Source organism: Phasianus colchicus, chromosome 3 (assembly GCF_987193195.1).
Source record: "Phasianus colchicus chromosome 3, bPhaCol1.hap1.1, whole genome shotgun sequence".
NCBI lineage: Eukaryota > Metazoa > Chordata > Aves > Galliformes > Phasianidae > Phasianus > Phasianus colchicus.
The window spans coordinates 29,456,553-29,471,852 of NC_143438.1; the positions used below are offsets into that span (position 1 = coordinate 29,456,553).

Here is a 15,300-nt window from a genome sequence, read left to right on the forward strand (position 1 = left end):
TAAGCCAACAGCAGAATAGTTAAATGCTGAACATGCATTCAAATATGCTTAAATGCAGGTATTTGTAGAGTCACTGATCAAATATGTGTTTCAGTTTGCAATTTTGCTCTGGATTAATATTTAATAATAGATTAATATTTAAACAAAACACCTAGGGCAATAGGTAATATGACAAACAGAATCAGATCAACTTAGAAAAAAAAGTATAATAGTACCAGGAACCTTTCTTAAATTTGTAGAAGAATATCTCTTCCATTTTGTATATGTTATTGATTGAATTGTAATGATGATGTCATAAATAACTGCTCAGCACTTCTGTCTTGCTTGAGCAGGGTCAAAAGTTGACTTTAGCTTTGTGCACCGGCAATAGCTTTTACAAAAGTTCTTTTCTCCCTTAGTATACGACAAACTCAAGAACAGAAATTTCATATAGATAGGGCACAGTGATGTTTCACTAAATGTCATTATTCTTTCATATTTTCTTGTCTTGTTCTCATCTCAGAGAAGTATTTCAGTTTACACAATATATATACAAATTTCAAATCCACCTGCCAAGATTTCAGTTCAGTTTTAGGCACTCAGAATGGAATACAGTTTTCAGAGATATAAACCTCCACTTCTTTATCTGAATAATTTTACACTGTAGAGCAACAAACCTATTTATTTAATAAATTTATTTTCAGATAAACACTTTCAAAATATATAATTAAAGATATATTCAAGGTACTAAACATGAAATATTTTTCCTGAGCTCACTAAGTTAGAGTTCTATTTTCCCTTACACAAAAAGCTGAAATCTCAAAAATAACCATGAACCAAAATAACAAGTGGGAAATTATTCAGAGTAATAAATGTGTTTACCAGTGGTCACTCTAAAAATGTTTAGTTTCAATTTCCAGATTTTTACTGTCTGTTCCAAAGCAAAGAGAGACTTTGAGTGGGAAAATGATTCAGAAATATATTTAAGTTTACCTAAATCTTTTTTCCCCCACGAACAAAGGCACTACTTTACTTAACTGGTGTTTCATTATGCAGACAACTCCCAAGACTATTTGTTTTTAGACCTTTGAATAGTTTCCCATTTATCTATGTTCCAGTGTGTGGCCTTCATTTGTGAAAATGCAGGTTCTTTTTTATTATTATTTTCAATAAGAATGTTAGATATTATTCTAGTTATATTATTTTATATAGGAATGCTAGCTTCTTACATAACAATAAGTTCCAAACTGCAAAAAAAAAAAAAAAAAAAACCTGGATACAATTAGAATTAAAATCTGTCTGAACTTTTTTATGAACAGTGCAAGGAAATAATTAGGATGTTACTTCTAAAGAGATTTACACCAGCTGCTAATCTGAAGGAAAAGGATCAAGTAATCAGAAGTCATGTGCATTTCAGGTAAAAAAAAAAAAAAGCTTATAAATATTTTATGAGATTTTCTAGAAAAGGCTGTTGACTTATATCTTCTTGTTGTTTTTCCTTCATCTAATATTCTTTTCCTGTATCTTGCAGTGAAGCTCCTGAAGCTCCTTAACCTTTCCATATGTGATACTCTCAATGTTCTCCAATGTAAGTACTGTCCAATGAAGCACTGCGTTGGCAGAGCTATTCTGTAACTATACAGAAGTATTAGCAAGCATCTTTTACTTTGGAAGAGTCATATGGTCATATCAGATTGAACATGCTGTCAGATAGGTTTCTTCTAACTTTGAAGAAAATGGCAGCACACAAAGAGTGTTTTGCTATCAGTAGTACTGATGGTGAGTGTGAAGAGGGCTTTCCTTGTCTTTGTGGACAGTACTTTTATTTGCACAAATGCTGCAGCCGGCAATGAAAGGTTATATCTTGATCCCAGCGTAACTATCCACTGCACAAACATCTGTCCACTAGAAATCAACTAAAGGATGTTTTAAAGAACTTTTCAATGAAGCTAATTTTGCATTCTCTAAGTAATCCTTTAGATTCACAACCTTTTTCTCTTTACAGAAGTTAGTCACATTGAGAACTTCCACTGCATTTTCTTGTGTCAGTGTTTAGTAAGGTCCCGCTCTGCCACCTAGCCCTTTACTCACACAGATCTTCATTAGAAATAATTCACTCCAGGGCTACTATCACTATCTCTAACAAGACTATGACTGACCGGGAATTTGAAAGGTTACCTGAGGCTGGGATATTCATAACAATGCAGTATTCCTTTTAACTAGGCATTAGTATTTCTGTGGCAGTTGTACTAGGTATCTCTTCAGAGAAATTTTCATTCCATTGAAGACCTCAAAAACTTTTGGTAGTTTTACAAAAGGTACTTCAACACAATGTTTGTCACTGTCTTATTTTTTAAAGTAAAAATTAAGACAGAAAAAGTGCAGAAGTTGTCATTTTAAAGTATATTCTTGTCCTACTATCAGACAGTCTAACCTTTCAAACAGTCTAAATACTTTGAATCTATTTCTTCTGAGCCAGTATATTATCCTTGTTTATTTACAAGAAAACCAACCAAAACAATTGTATTAAATGAATACTTTAGCGATATTTGTATTCCCTGACTGTACTCCCATCTCTCTCTCAACGGTCTAGAAAATTAAAACCACCTGTCAAGTTGCACATTATAAAACTAATTAGATATCTGGAAGCTAAATACAGCGCATAGTAAAAAAAATCTATAATGCACATGAATATTTGCAAGTTCATGAGCATGTTAAGAATCCGTTGAATGGAATGATGCTGACAATAATTATGAAATATATTATCAGGTATTGTCCTGGATTTTAATTTATATTTACTTTTTTGACAAGTACAAACCACTTTATGTAACTATTTTATTTAGAAGGAGAGGGAAATGGAAAGGGCGGAAAGGTAAGTTTATAGTTTTTCAAAAAAGTTCAAGTCTTTAAATCTTCTTATACCAAGAATATTCAATTTTCTGACTTCAAAAATGGGAGATAAACATCCTAAAGTTGATCTTTTAGTGCTATTTCAGTCTTTTTATGACTAAATAAGAATAAAAAGAAAAAAGAAAATTATGAAAGTTTCTTTAGTGATCTTATTTCAGCAATGGTTAATATTGAAGATAAAGACTGGTTTGAAATTTCTCTTGGATACTTCATATTTAAATACTTACATATCCTGCTTTTAAAATAAGAGACCTTCCTGTTACTAACTCACATAAACACCCACAACATTAATATCTTCATTACATATTTCTGTATTTTATTAGTCTCTATATTTTAGGGAGGATCAGCATGCCTCTCAGGAAATTGTATCAAAATGTGTAAAATTTGCAAGCAAGTTTTGTGGAGATATAATTCTCTTGAAGTTTTAAAATAATAGAGCTGTTTATACATATCTTCTGTTATTAAACAATCCAAAACTCAGTGGATGTTATCAGTTTGGTTCAGATTATTATTTAATCTTTTTTTAAAAAATCTTATTTTGCACACAAGTTCCTTCCAGTGCATACATCCTTTCCTTCTATTGCTTCCCGAGAACATTCAGCTGAAGAGAAAATAAGGAAAAGTAAAATAACTTTTTCCACGGGTTAGAGATTGTGAAGAAATATTCATGTTTTACTGAAATAAGTCTGCCATTTTGATACACTAAAGGCAATAATAATTAGTCAATACTGTAGTCTGAATTGGTAAAACTCCACCTTAAACATTAATATCTAATATATGCCTACCAATCATGATTAGCTCTGCTTGTTATCTGTGAAAAATTAAAGGACATTTATTACTGCTATTGGTTAGACTTATGAAACTGAAAACCTTCTACATAACACTGAATTTGTCATGATTCATCTGACACTGATAACATTACTGAAGGTTATATGAGATCATGTACTGCAAAACTTTTTTCCCCATTATTTCAAGATGAAGTGATATTTCCTGATCTTGGAATTTGTCTATAATTCTCATGAATACGGAATTAACAAGAACAGCTACATTCAGTTTTTTTCCTCTCTCTATTTACATACAAATAATATAAATCATGTAAATAGAAAAGAATCTGCCTTAGGCAGGAAAACGCACAACATGATCATATCATATCCTTTTACCTCCTTGGTTTTAGGAGCAAAGATTCATTAAATTCATGTCAGATTCTCTGAAGCCAACTCTTTCCTTCTTCCTAGTTTAGGCACAGTTATAAAGCCAGGTTTTCCTATTTCAGTGTCTAAAAATTAAGATCCTAAACTGAGAATGAGGCAAATAAATAAAGTGCTTAAGTGCTTAATAATCATAGAAATCCTCTTAAACTTTATGAAACACTGTTCTTCACATGTTCTTCAAACAAAATAATTCAAGTAAGGACAGTGTCTGAACAGGTCAGCCATGAACTAGAATTCTGGCTTAGAACCACACCAACTGTCAAATAATTGCTATAACTTTTATGTTGCAGCATTTTTGAGAGGTTGTCTTTTGGAAGTCATGAGATTCATTGCCTCCTTTCCTGCACAGGAAAAGCACAAGAAATATTCAACCTTCTAGAAATTCTTCTATAGTAAAATATATAAATGAAGTTCTCCAAAATAAGTGCGGGCATTCACACTCTCTATGAAAATACAAAGAGCTTTACGAATATGAATAGAACATTGTACAATTCCACCTTTTTATTGCATTGTTACTTAACAGGAAAATAAACTTTACATCAATAAAATGCATTTTTGACAGACAGACCCTGAAGCTTTTCCAGATCCTATGAACTCATCTGTGTTTTATTTTTATTAGTTTACACAAGTGGTGATGACCTACTTACAACAATTGAGTGTTTCTGATCCTGAGGGGAAAGATGTGCTTTCAAGAAAGTTTTGAATTAAGAAATTGAAAGTGTCTTATATGGTTGACAGAGAATTTTCAAAGGTATAGCAGATGATGGAAGAATTTCTTAAGCAAGAGTAAGAAAAGAAAAGAACACCTAAAGCCTGAGGAGTTGAACCCAAGAACAGAGGAGACAGAGGACAAGGAGAAGTTCAAGGTTCATATTCTGAAGCAAATCAAAAGCTCAGAAAACACAGCTCCAACAATTTCATACGGCCATATTTTTCACAGAGTACTGTTTTATTGTTACGTCAGTATGAGGTGGATTCTGCTGTTTTTCTTAAATACTCAATTTGAGCATGAAATTTGCAACTATAGTCACTTCCCAAAGTCACATTCTGAAATTCGTAACTGTAAAACGAAGCCTTTCCAGACTTTGACTGTTCCTTGCTGGTTAGAGATCCTGATATGCAGAGGTCCAGATTTCTGTCTCCAATAGGTTCACATAGACACCTTTCACACTTTTCAGATCCCTAGACCTCTTCAATGAGAAGGCCAATAAACAGTAAGCCACAGCTGGAGCGAAAACAAGGGATAAAGCCCTGAGGCTATGCTACTGGCTAATTTATCCAAAACTCAGAAAGGAATAAACAGAAACTATAATACCTTTACCATGTAGTTTCTCACATAGCATATACCTTTCCTTTTTTCCCACTTATCACCTCTCCTGATTGAAATTTACTATCCTACAAATAGTACATAAGAGTCTTCACCATGTGAAGAAGTCTAGTATCCCAATCATCACTACAACATAATCTCTCAGGGCTAGAGAGTAAAGAATAGGAAATAGTCTTGAGGCACGCACTTTTTTCCTATTAAGTTACAAACACAATAGAAAAACACAGTCATAGGGCTCCCTGATAAAGAGCTCAAAGTTATTTCCATACAAAAGGGAATTAAATCCTCATAACTAGCTTTTTTTGTCTTTTGTCTTATATAATGAATCTCTCAGTTGCAACATACCTCCCATGATTTATCATTCAAGGATAGCATCTTACTTGCCTGAGGTAATCTAGGTATATTTTGAACATACAGGTCTAAAATTGCTGTGCACAGCACAGACCAGAATATTCAGAGCAGACTTAGAGGAAGAATAGGTAGTTTGCTAATGAAAATATCTGGAAAAATGTTGTACTGGGTAAAGAAATGTGTTCTGAAAGGTTTCTCTCTTCTCTGTAAAAAAAATCATTGCCCTGGAGTCCCAAGTTCTGTGAACACCAGGTGTACACAGATCGTTAGCCAAGGATATATTATTGCTTTTTTCAATACTACACTGAAATTCTCCTGACATTAGGGAGAAATTGTTGATTACACCCATTTCTTTCAAAGCTGCAGATGAAAGGGATATTTGACAACTAAATAAACTGTAATGCCATGAACAGGGTTTTCATTTGTAGAGTACTTAATGCTGCAGACATACATGTACCACAAGTGCCTAAAACTCCTACTAATGTAAGCTTACAGTTTTTATCTTTTTATCCACCTTTTTCCAGGCTGGAGGCTTGTCTTACTCTTTAATTTCACAGAAAGACTTCATGAAGCATAACTTCATAGAACAAATGAATGACCACATCAACTGAAAAGGTAAGAGATTAACATATTCAAATGGATGAATACCACATGATTTGATAAAGACTTGAATTGTTTAAGTGCTGGGAACTACTGCAGGGCTCAAATTTGCCTTTGCACTTCCATCCCTCCACTCAACTTCGGAGAAGTCATTCTTGTTACACAAATATGACAGCTTTCAACTCAACAGTCACAGAATGAAGAAAGAGCCTTGCACAAGCACGTGCCAACGGCTAAAAGTTTATTTTTATTTTATTCTAAATTATAATCTTATACCCTAGTGCTAGTGATAAATGTACTGTCATGGTTTTTTCAGCATTCCAAATCCAGACATCATGAGGCAGACTGGTGCTTAAGCGCAGTGCCAGGTACACCTCCTGGATGCTGTGCTTCTAGCAGATTCAGCTATGCTCATGTGAGTTCCAGCTCTTGGAGTTGCTATTTCTGATTCTGGGGGGACAGAGAAGAGCTCTTGTCCTTCCAAGAGGTCAGCTATGAGGGCTTGTCATTAAGAACTAGGACTCTCTCACTTCTCTTATTTCTTAGGTTCATTTTATTTATTATTTTTAATTATTCTGTATTATCTTACCTTCCTTCCAAAAGATTAGATTCAATATTTGGATAAATTGCCAATCTTAATCAACTGTTATAGTCATCAAGATCTCCTCACTACAATTTCTCTATTTCTTCACAATAATATCTTAGTAGAGGTCCAGTTCCTAAATGTCACATCAATTCTAAAACTTTTTATTATGAAAATAGGGTATTGTTTCTTACATAGCCTTGACATAACAAAGTAAGTCTGGCAGTCCCATTCATATGTATGTTCTCAGCAAAGTTTCACTGACAACATGAACAATCATTTTCTGCTTTTAGGCCTCAGTTCGAGAAACCACCACAGTCCTCCTTACTTTTCATCTATATTCAGGAAACCATTTATTGTCTAAATCTGCACATCTTAAACAGCTCGGAGGAAATTTATTCTACTGAGAGACTTACATTCTCTTCCTACCAGGCATGATTTTCTCAGTCGGAGTAACAATACTAAAAGTTATGTTCCTTGATAAAAAGAGACCTGACTTTCACAAGTCCTCAGTAGCTTCATCTGAACTATACTGAGCACAGTTTTTAATAAATTCTTTACATTAAAAAGATAAAATGCACTTTTGTCTGTCTGCATACTTGTAACATTCTTTTTCTTCATATTTATATAGAAAGGAGACAACAACATTACCATTTGTTCATGTCCTTGCAGAAATAACTTGTACTAGGCCCTTTATCTCCCTCCTTCATATTTAGTGCAGCAGCTAGAAAAATGCAGAAAACCTCTGTACTTAGAATGTTTTGATTATAATAAAGAAATTCAATTTACTTGCAAAGAGATGTTATGTGAACATACAGCAGGAAGAAAACTGAACCACCATTATAGCACATTATAGCAAAAGTACTCAGTAAACACAACACGTAGTATAAGAGACAGTGAACTGACATTTCTGCTCATTCACAGTCTTGAAACTACTGAAAACAGGTTCCATTATTAATTGTGCTCATAGGATTGTTGTTGAGTAACAATTCTAAGACAGCTTCACACTGACAGTCACCCTTGGAGTACTCTTAGTAACTGGCTTGACTATAAACTCTTGGATAGATCCAACAAAACACTTCAGCACAGGGTTCATTTTAAGCACACTCTGCTTTAAATGTTTGCATTTTTTGTGCAAATGCATTTTTTTCTGGAGTAGACGACTATTTTTTAACTTGTGATTTTTCAAGTGCTTCTATGGAAGTCTTATCTTTATGAAATCTAACAAGTTTGAGTATTTTAGAAGGCATACATGGTTTTTTAAAGTACCTATCCCCACATAGCCCTGACACTGATTTAAACTAGCTATGGATTACTCTTAAAAAAAGAAAGGCTATTTATTAAAGTTTGCATAAGAGCTTTTTCATTAAAATTATGTAGGTAGAAAGATGGAACATAAATTGAAGATAGAAGACTTTAAGCTGTATCACTAATCATTGACTACTAGAATGTTTTAGGAGCTCTTTATTGTAGATGCATATGCCTGTGAGCATGACAGGAGACTACAGATGTTACTCACATAAACTGTTTGCTTTTTAAGACCCAATTTCATCTGTTATTTTCTAATGCCATATACCGAACAAGTCACTCTGTACTGTCCTAAATGGACACATTACAACTGGAGCTCATAACTCTTTTACATACGATACAGCCTTTTATCTTCAGGGTCAGGAAGACCAAACTGTTTTTATATTATTTTAAATTTAGAATCATACAATTGCTCAGATTGGAAAAGACCTTGAAGATAATCGAGTCCAACCACAACGTAACCATACTAGGTCTCCTGCCCTCCCTCTCCAAGTGGCTTATTGCTCTCTTTTTTGTTTGCAAAATATATTTTTTTATTTACAAAAAAAAAAAAAAAAAAAATTTCTTCTTTTATTCAGATTTCTCCCCAAAAATCACCAAAAAAACCAGACTCCACATCTCACAGCTAGGTTTTATTTAGTGATATAAACCACAACAGACAGTTTAAGGTAAGCATTCATAATTTATGTATTTAACTAAAGAATTTCTGAAATATAAGTATTTTCCAAACCTGTCCTAGAACCTACAGCTAGCATTCTCCCTCACAAGACTCAGTTTCATTATGTTGTTTAATTATCAAAATATAGTATATTAATGCACCATCAATTCTGTATTCTCCAAATTTTTAGGTGCCTTATTTCATTAATCAAATACCCATTTATTTGCAATAATCATCGTAACATATGAACATATTCAGGATTCTAATGATCTCATGAACCTAAAGAAATGTAATATACTCCAATCTCAGAAATGAGCACACCCTCATATTTTATAGTTAAACCACTTGGTGTTTTATACTAATACCTATTTCTGCAATAATTTAAGTGTATATTTAACAAACATACAGTTAGAAGAGTAGCATAGTTAGGATGGTATTTTTCAGGTTTGTAGATCGAAAAATTATCGTGACAGAAACAGACAATAAAAAATGAAATAATTACCCATGTTCTAGGCTCATAGTAGAAAACTCCAAAAGGAGAGATTCCCAGAAAGATATCCTACCCCTACTGGCAGTCAGCCTTTAAATGGAATGTAGGAGAGGTGGAGCCTAGCTCCACCCCTTCAGGTCACACAGCTGAATTGCTTCCTCCTGTGCTCCCATGGCTGACCCAGTCCTTGCCTCAGGTGATCAATCAGTGGTTCAGGCCATGGCTCAATAGTTCCCACACAGTAAGTCATAAGAGATACAAAATGTAATGAAATCTTGCCGGGAAGGCTCAGTTTCTACTGCCATACCACTGTCTACCTCTGATGTAGTGGGCCAGCATCATAAAATGGGAGGCATTATTTTCTGAGCAGCCATCATCACCTACGTAAGTATATTCATATGTAAACAGCCAGAATTCAGTAGTATCTCATGCTTTAGAAAATGCCCAAGTAAAAAAAAAAAAAAAAAAAAAAAGCTGCAAATATTTGATGTCGTAATAAAAGTACTGGTACATACACCATCTATGTAATATAGGATTTGAAACCTTTGCTTTTCTCAAAAATCAGAGGGGAGTTGTGGGTTTTTCCAAATTATTTTGCTCTTTTGTCTGATACATCTATCATTTTTGTTTGTTTGTTTGTTTAATATTATAGAATACACACTGTGTAGATACTTGTACATACTTGTAAAACCACAGACGTGTAAAGAAGAAATGCACAGATAGTGTCATTCATGTGAGATATGAATAGATAAAGGGATTTCTGAAGCTGATTCAGGCTACATATGATTTTAAATACAACTTGCTCCTGAAGTTTAGATATAACTTGGTATAACGTAATAGCATGTCTCTGAATGAGGCATTCTTCCTGTAAGATTTTTCTGTTTTATGTATATTAGTTTTCCTCCAGATTCACATAGGAGTCCTACCTTGACAATAATGATTTACCACTAAGCATTTCTGTTGTTAATTAGTGGCAGGCTTCTTTTGTTTGTTGTCTAGCTTGTATTCAGGAAGAAGTTACAATCATAAGATCCTGAAGTAAATATTACATCAAATCAAACAGAAATACAAATTAATCATCTCAGTCACTAGGGATTTTCCAGTACTCAGTGACAGTGGAAATGTTTTCACTTGTTACTAATGGAGAATTTAATAAAATTTAAAATGAACAAAATAGCAAATGCCTTCGGACATCACACAGCAGTCTAAGATTTAGAAGATCAATGACTTCACAATTAATTCATCTCTTTTAATTATTAACAGTGCAAAATATACTGTCTTACTATTTTCTAAGATATCCAAAAACATATTTAAATTTTCTCATTAAGTAGAAATAGCTTTCTGACAAGCAGTTAACTCTTTTGGCAAAGTTAAATCAACACTAGTTTACTAACTGTCATCAAATAATACAAGGTTAAGCCTCTTCTAATTACGGGCATTTCAAGACAAGCATATAACTAACTGTAACTATTAAATGATCTCCTGCAATGCACTCATTATTTTGTAGAGATAAGAAACTCCACTTCGACAAGATCACTACTTCTAAGAAAACATCTCCCCATGTGTTCCTGAGAATTGCTGCAAGAACTTTTACTTTTCCCATCTAACAGGAATGGGCAGCAAGTTCATTTTATAGGAGATAATAACTGGAAACAAATTAAGATATAAACTTTCCATGTTACAGTCCAGCAACTTTTTTGAATGCTGATGAATATCATGAATACTACTAGAATTATTTTTCTAAGAAAAAAAGAAAAGGTAAATTCTTACTAGTGTATGAATATCTTACAAGAAGGACAGGCTGCAAAAAAAATCTGTCAAAATACTCAGTGCAGTAGAAGAAGGTATATGGGTTTGGAAATATCTCTACTACAACTGCACATAAGTTGCACATTTCTTTCTTATCCTTGAATGTCCTATCAGTAGAAACAGGGAAAAATCTCCCTGTCTCAGAAGATCATTTTATAAAGCTCTCAAATATCTTTCTAAAGTCATAAGATTGCTAAGCACTGAAAATTACTTCTTTCTAGAAATCAAACCACTTCCTTGTTGCTCACAAAGGAGTTGTATGTTTCTGAAGTGTATAAAATAACATTTTTAAAGTGTTTTGCACTGGTATATATTTGCACCTACGGGACTTTTTATTTCTTTTGCTTTCACTTTTCTTGCAAAAAAAACCCATTTTGTACAGGACTTAAAGGGAAATATTTCCAGTTTCACACAGAATTCCTAGTCTGTTACACAGAAATTCTGACAGAAATTTAAACACCATAGATTCATTCTATCTTCCAATATTTCTTTTCATATTATGCCCCAAAAGTTATACCAATTAGGCTTGTAGAAAATTCCAGCTTTTGCTACCAAATAAAGTTATAGAGCTTGTACACACTAGAAAACAAAAATAAATTAAAAAAAAAAAAAAAAAGATTTCAAGACATGCAGCAAGTAAAAGAACACAGAGATAAAACAGGCACAGTGACAACTAAAGATCTCAAAGAGGGGAGGGTGACTGCTTATCTTTAGTCATAGCTTTTGATTATTTTGATTATTATCATATTCATAGTTTTAGATCTTACTATCAGCTGCAGTATCACTTATCTTGCTTTTGAGGTGTAACTTAAAGTACTTAAAATCCTTACAAATACTACAATATTTTTAAAAAAATGGATATGTGTGAAATAAATCAGTTTATAACTCTACCAGTTACAAACCTATAGATTCATGAGAAAAATAATGCATATACATCCTTCTTCATAGTCAGCCTATATGTACTGGCTAGTAACCTATCTCTCTTCTTGAATATGTTTCTTCGGCTCTGGGAGAACCTCAAGCAAAACACATTCTTACCTGGAATGAAACATATGAGCATACGGAAGCCTTCCCGCAAGCAAGCACCGCTGCTTTCAGGCTGGACCCCTGAGAATCATGGAAACTAATAAAGCTTTTCATATGCAACTGGGACTATCTGTAGAAGCATATCTCAATTTTAAAATATGGAATGTGCATGAAATGTGAAATAAGATCTATACATTTTAAAATACGTGCTTGTTTATCTTAAAACAAGTTAAAATGTAAACTCTATTCATATTATTATAATTTGTATGGAGAAGTATACACAATACATATATATATTCTGCTTGCTGGTTTGTTTTTTGTTTGTTTGTGTGTTTGCATGCTTTTTATGTGTTCCAGCTTTTTTAGCAAGCAGAAATATACCCTGAAAAAGAGTTTTCAGATAGCGAAGTCTCAACAATTAGGAATACATGTAAAAAAATTTTTCTAAGAAGGAAACAAATAAAAAACTGATTTTTTAAAGCAGAAAGAAATGCAACACCATTGTGTGCAATGTCAGAGTGAAAAGATTTATTAGCTGGCTATAAGCATGAATGAAAACATCCCTTTGAAACTGAAGCATTTATCTTCACAGGAATTTTTCCTGGACACTGAGGAGACTGAGCCTACATACAGGACTGAAAAGCGGTATATCTGACAGTTTAAAAGTTGTTAATTTAGGGACAAATCTAGTAGGTACTTACATTCATGAACTTTAGAGTTATGTAGAATATTAACTTCCTAACTACCCCACCAGGGAGATGTGAAGGGCTTGTTACTAGTATTAGAATATATTTCTGTTGGTTTCTTCTGAATAAGTAAACATTATTTATCGAGTCTGATTTAGTGGACTTAGCACAAATACTGTGAGGTGCCTTGGTGGTAACTGTGGTCCTTTGGTAAACAATCAAGAAATAAAAGAACACTAAAAACAGTAATAATTATATATCTCTAGAAAAAAGACTCCAAATCCTTGTTAATCTCTATGAGAACATGATTGTGGGCTTCCTGCTGTCAGCACTATTATATTGGCATTATTTTATCACGTTAGGGAAATTCAGTTCCCAGCTTCAGAGAAATCAGTGTTACTACAAAAGACTCAAATACTACGAGGTGAATTAGAACAAGCAGTAATAATAAAGTTGGTCTTTCTAAGCAAAAGAAATATTAGATGTAACAAAATTTATATATGAATGGTATCCTATTGAAAAGCCAATTGAATCAGCACTGAAGATCAACACAATAGTAAATGTAGAACCTTAAAAGTAATGCACTAAATATTATATTAACTATACCATCATTTCAGGATAACAGGGGCACTAACACAGATTTGAGCAAACTTCCTTATAAAAAATAGACAAGAAGCATCAGGCAAGTGTGTTGGCTGATAAGAAAAAGACTAAGCTCTTGCAAGAAATTTCCAGTACATTTTACCCATTCAACTGTTCATCAAAAGATTTTAAATTCTATTGAGTGTTTAATAAAATTAAAATTGTCTTAAGAGTTTTATACATTAGTATTAGTGAAGAGTTTCAAACAAGCATGTAAGAATACAAATGTGAATATTTTTATAAGGGTTCTTTATTTAAATTGTTAAATACCATGTTGGAAAACCAATTGCCACTGTAACTAAAACTTTACAGTTACTAAGAAATAAAGCTGTAAGAGTCCTTCCTTTAATCACTGCAATTATGATACGTATTTCAATTCAGTACATGTCAACAAAGAGTATTTTAATTTCTCTGCAAATAAAGGGACCATGTGTGATGTATAATGCGAATGGCATAAATGGAAGTCACAATCTATCCTTCATGACTTTCTGATATGACTAAGACTCAGTACTGTATCTTAATCTGTCTGCCTACACTTCCACACCACAGTGAGCTGTGTGTTGCCCTTCTGTTGTGCAGTATGACACATTCAAAAGATGTTTAATATGCATGGTCATCCACTCAGAAAAATGCTTCTATGTCAATTCTTTTGGAAAAACAAAACAAAACACAAACCACTTTATTTATAATTTATAGTGAAACGAGGGATGCTCAACAGTGGATTTTTCTGGAATTAAAGCCCAACTCTCCACTCTCCTTCAAATGAGAGAGTGTGCAAGTTCCCTACTTATTTATGAGGAATGCTCCAGAAGTAATGCTTCCTATCTTATTACGTTGGTCCATGACATCAGAGGTGGATGTTGGTGATATGGCAGTAGAGATTGAACCTTCCCAACAATATTTCATTGCATTTCGTTGTTGGATGAGAGATAGCACTAGAGGGGCAATCTGACAAAATGGCATATAACACGGGAGTGCATATGAAGAAAAGGCATGGAATTTACTTCCTTCATGCAGAAAAAATGGCACCCATTAACATTCATTAATGCTTGCTGAACATTTATAAAGACCAAACAGTGGATGTGCACAGTGAGGTGGTGGGTGGTGCATTTCAGCAACAACAAATTAAAGACAAGCCACATTCCAGATAGGTCACACAGACTCTTATGGGTGTGTCAAGGCAGCTCTTGTTCATCACTGGCAAAAATGCATAGCTAACAGTGGTGACCATGTTGAAAAATAATGTTTTGTAACTTAAAATTTATTCTATCAAATGCTATTGTGTATGTTTTGTAGTTTCCGTGCAAATAATTAGAAGGCTCCATTAGAATTGGAGTGACCTATGTATAAGAATATTTTTGTCACCCAAATTGACATCACATCAAACTCACTTTTATCATTCAATGAATCTTTTGTCCCACACCCCTTAGTCCAAGAAAGCCAGACAATACCATGTTAGGATTGTTTGATTATTTCAGAGAAGGTCCAACATTTGTCAGCATGTTTGCTGACCAAGTGAAATTGGTTTTTTTTCACACTGTTCAAAGCATTTTTCAGTGTGACATATTTTCACCTTTTTCTCTATTTCAGTCCAAGAAAAACTGAAGGCAATAAGTACAGTTAAGGCATTCCCTCGATTTTTTCCCAGGATAAAATAAAGTAACAAAAATGCAATAAAAGTGCAATTATTAGACATGCGCTCATTTTGAGTGTATCTAAT

General features: G+C 33.5%; 1 long non-coding RNA gene across 1 annotated transcript in view; it reads right to left on the minus strand.

Moving 5' to 3' along the window:
- Nucleotides 1–9,467, minus strand: part of LOC149918483 (uncharacterized) — a 41,581-nt gene extending 32,114 nt beyond the window's left edge. Inside the window, exon 1 of the long non-coding RNA XR_016465515.1 lies at nucleotides 9,430–9,467. This is a non-coding gene — a long non-coding RNA (uncharacterized LOC149918483). The remainder of the gene's footprint in view (nucleotides 1–9,429) is intronic.
- Nucleotides 9,468–15,300: the final 5,833 nt, after the last annotated feature.